Source organism: Acanthopagrus latus, chromosome 13 (genome assembly GCF_904848185.1).
Source record: "Acanthopagrus latus isolate v.2019 chromosome 13, fAcaLat1.1, whole genome shotgun sequence".
NCBI classification, from domain to species: Eukaryota; Metazoa; Chordata; class Actinopteri; order Spariformes; family Sparidae; genus Acanthopagrus; species Acanthopagrus latus.
Genome location: NC_051051.1, coordinates 1559117 through 1563792, shown reverse-complemented (window position 1 = coordinate 1563792; position 4676 = coordinate 1559117). Strand labels below are relative to the sequence as shown.

The window sequence follows — 4676 nt, the reverse complement described above, 5'->3', positions numbered from 1 at the left end:
TCTACTGGAAGTCCAACATTCTCTTCCCTTTTAGCTTTGTTTTGGTCTCCACCAACATCTGGGGTAAACAAATCTGTAGCTGAACTACTAAATGCTGAACTAAAAACAGTAAAGTTGGCTTCCATCAAACCAAAACAGATGAGACTTCAAGACATTTTCCAGTCGTTTTAGTGGCAACAGGAGTGGATATTCTGGACACAACATCAGCTCACGTCAGTGTCAACAGAACCAAAATGTGCTCTTTTCCTGACGCTCAGTGCCTAAAGCGGCCTTCGTTCCTCAACCTAACCAGACCAGATGAGCACAGTGCTTGTCATGAAATGTGATAATTGGGGCAAAGAAACAAAGTTGCAGTTTATTGCAGTCTGAGTGCGTCAATGTCTGTGGCTCAGAATCAGCAGATGCCGAGCTGTCCACCCAAAATTCCTCCAGGGACGAGTGTCGAAAAACACAATCCTCTGTCTTTCATTTCATTTTTTAACATCACCTCCTTTGCACACACACACACACACACACACACACACACCTCTGATTATATAACTGGAAAAATCTTTAAAAATCTGCCTGGTTGTTTGGTTTGGGTTTTCTAATAGTCCTTGTGAAGCACGTAGGCTCCATGTTGTAGTCCGTGTTTTTCTGTGTCAGAGAGTCGAGACAGACGCCTCTGACAGAGTGGAGTCAACTCACATCCTTTATCTGGAAACAGTTGTGATCGTTTGTGTCATTTTGTTGTGAAACCTTAGGTCTGTGCTTCTTAAAGGTGCATATGTGAGATTTTTAGTAAAAAAAAAAAAGTCTCACACATGCACCTGTCTTGTAATACCATTTTGAGCTCCCCATTCGGACCACTGCTGCTAACTTTAGCTGCAATTTGAGTTAGCAGTGCAGCTAGTAGCTCTAATATGTTGCCCCATATTTTTTTGAGTAGTAATTCCAGAGGTGGCCATTTGTTACATACTGCACCTTTAAACACAATTTGATGGCTTTTCAGATAACATCCTGTTGCCTCCACATAACCCGAAAAGTAACGGTACACACGGATGATGGTTTATTGCTGTTATAAAGGCTCCAGTGTCCTGCTGGAAAGAGCAGTCTGATGCAAAGGTAAAGCGATGAGCATGTTCTGTATGTCCTCCACAAGAAGCATCAATCTGTGGCAGAGGCGGTGCAGAGCTTCAGTGTTTGACAACCTGAGAATGAGAATGAATTCATCTTTTTCAGAATTGCTCTACAGGTTTTCCTACATGATGTTGCTGCAGTGGTCCATCCATGCAGTGGCTTACCTCCATCTCCTGTACGTGACTCACTGACTTCGGATCAGTACCTCATACAACCCCAATTAACAAAACCTGATCTATCCCTTTAAAGCCTGACCTATCCGTGCATCTGTGCACGCGTGTGTGTTCTCTTTTGTGTGAACACAACTCTGCACTAAGCCATGTCTTCAGCGCTCAGCGTATACCAACCACTTAGCACATGATAGGTCGACCCCGAAAGGTCACAACACGGCATGTATCCATGGTGACCGCTTTGCCAGTAGAAAAATGAGCCGGGTTCAGAGCCGCAATCTGAACCAAATCAGCTCACGTACTGAAGTACAGGTGCATCCAAATCAACACAAACATGTGCGCAGGCGTTCTGCTGTCAGGAGGGGAGGACACTGACAACACAGGAGAAGATAGAAGATGGAGGAGAAGAAGATGGAGGCAGAGGATGATGAGGCTTCAAGTGGAAACCGAAGACCCTGCTGGGATTCATTTTTCACTTTCATCCCGAGTTGCACAGAGCAGAGGGACCAGCAGACGCCTTCGCATCAGATCCATGTGGTTTTTTATAGTCTTTGGTAATTGAAAAGACATGTCACCTCCCCAAAATGCTCCTATTTAAGAATATCTTTGCTGTTCCCCTTTGTGATCTCAACAATTGGCTGAGCCTAGCCATCAGACTGGGTATATTCTGTAGAAGGTTGTTGAGACTGAAAGACAAAGATAGACTCAATTTTCAGGCTTGCTCTTCGCGATGAACATGCATTATGTTTCCATGGTTACAATCAACGGTTTGGCTTTTAAGGTCCCGATCCTACAGGAAGAGAAAAGTGCAGATCTGCTCAAAAGATGTTCATGTTTAGATTGATTTTAAATCCTGGCTGTGTACCATCAAACTGGAGAGATTATATTGATTTATGCCTTCACTTTACATGAATTTTCTTTATTTCTCTGCAGATAACTGACAGCAGTTTATTCACCAGCGATCACCACCGTAACAACCTGCTTTTGTCGCTGAATCTGGATCATAATTAATCTCTTCATACTCCCGGGAGGAGACTTATGTGTTGTCAGTGGAGAAGGTCACGCAGGAAATATTTCATCTGAAACCAGTAAAATCCTCCTACAATGAGGGCAAAACACTGAGGATGGCTGTTAATGAAGGTAATGATGTTTATACAGGCACATTCATCAGAGAGGGTTCCAATACACCTGAATTAGCAAACGTCACACGAGCTGATTTCATCAAAAATAATTTCCAGAAGCTGTCCTGAATCTACGCTTGTCTCACGTCCCGCCACATCATTTTTTGAGGTCGGTGTTGTGAAAGGATCGTCTTTTTTTAGACGCAGCGGCTGTGAAACCTCTATAATCCATTTACATCGAACTGAGGATTTGTTACCTGATCCCGTTTCACTCTTTCTCTTTTGCATAAAAGAGCGTGTGAGTGGGATCTTTCGGTCTCGCTCTTTCTCTCCGTCTCTCTGTCTGTCTCTCAGCTCGCCAGGTGAATGAGTCATCCTGTTAAATAGAACATCTGTGCACCACATATCAGATGTGAAAACAACAGCTGGCTAAACCCTAAAAACAAAATAAGGAGATGGCTGCACAAATGAGACGGGATCATACAAGTTATCAAGTTTCCTCCTGACCTTATATGTTCACACACACTCTCTTCAACAAAACTTTGAGAGAAAACGAGTCATTTATTACGAGTATATTCTGTCTTACACAATGCCAGTTTGTTTGCTAGCAAATTACCATCGTTAATATACTGGTGGCCATTTCCAGACACAATGTCCTTCATGACTAATGACAAATTAACTTGTTAGTTCATTGTTCACTGCGCAGTATATCAGACAGAACTCTTGTGACATCTGAAACAATGTCTGTCCTGATGAGTGACACCCAGTTCTCTGTATGTACTGTATATGTATATAGGTAACAAGTGAAATGAAATTAATTCTAATTAGATATATACAGTTTAATTAAAAAAGAAAAATGATATTGTCTGACCTTCACCTCTTGGTTTCTTGCCTGACATGCTTCCTGCTACATGAAGGCCCATTTAAGTGTTTAATTAATACCCTGTATATTAATCACTAATCAGTTTAAGTCAGTTTCTAATCACAGTTTTATTGAAATTATTCATCTAGTCAGCATCATTCTGTAAATAACATGACAGTCAGTTCAGCAGTAACATCAACATATCCAGTGAGCAGGCCACCTGGCAGGTCTGGACTTTGCCAGAGAGTTTGCAGAAAGAGGTTGTAAGTAATCATAGCTGAATATTGACACATCAAGCACGTAATTTGGTCTTGGTTTTGTGAGCAGGCGGACATGCCAGTTGCCACATTGCCAAAACCAACTGTCAGTTTTGTTTTCGTGGTGAAACCTCTGAGGGCTGCGACTGGTTTTGAAGACTGTCAGGTTGAATTTGTTCAGTCATAAACTGCAATTTATCAAAAAGGAAGAAAAAAAAGATAAGTGGTGTTTTCTTTGAAGGCATTTCTGTCATATCTCTGTGAGATTCATGATGCGGTCTCTTCAGATTTCCATTTCTCTAGATGACTCGAGGGGATTTTTGACCAGCTAATTTTATGCTGGCCGGAACACAAATGGAAAAAGAAGTGAACGTACTTCCCAGGCAGCAGTTCACATAGTAAAAAGTGCCCAGGGTTTCCCCTCAGTTAGTCTGGTCCAAATAGATAATCAGGTCAAGTAAAACTGAGAGATAAGTATAAAGTTACTGAAGCTTTACAATAAGGGAGAAATTCAAAGAGGGTCAGGCTGACATCAGGTTTCATTGCTTCATTCATTGTTCATCACATGGAGCTTTAAGCTACAACCCAGAGAGAAGATCAGATAACCAGGCTGACCAACATTTACACTCTGTATATACCCGAGTCATGTCAGCCCAGCGCCCAGGTCATCAGCAGCACCTGACCGATAAAACTGAACACTTACGGCCTCATCTGTGCAAAAAATTCATCATTTGATAAACCAAATGCCAGAAGCAGCAAACTGTGTGACGAGGATGTCGATTGAAAACAGTTATTAACAATCAGTCCCACGTCTGATTATCTTGTGTAATTCCTGTAGGCCTGACTATGGGTCATATACTTTTAGTAAATGTATTTCTTGTCCTTTCATGGCTGTATTTGATCGGACAGCCAGAGATGTGACAGGAAACAGGATGAGAGGGGAGTTGACAGAGGAGGAGAAAGCCTCTGTAGGTGGGATGATGCTCCACCAACTGAGCCACTGGGCGCCCATATACATTTAATACTCTGTCAGATGTGTTAATTAGTTCAAATGCAGCAGCGTTTCAGTGACATGTCTACAAAACAAAAAAATATGTCTGAATTTACATTTTTTGTCCAGCTAATCCTAAAACTATCTTATATTTTT

The 4676-nt window shown here is 41.8% G+C and overlaps 1 long non-coding RNA gene across 1 annotated transcript; it reads left to right on the top strand.

Annotated features, from left to right (window-relative positions):
• Positions 1–752: 752 nt before the first annotated feature.
• LOC119031627 lies at positions 753–3270 on the top strand. The gene is made up of 2 exons (XR_005078657.1): positions 753–1843; positions 2223–3270. It is a non-coding gene; the product is annotated as an uncharacterized LOC119031627 (long non-coding RNA).
• The last annotated feature ends 1406 nt before the right edge of the window (positions 3271–4676 follow it).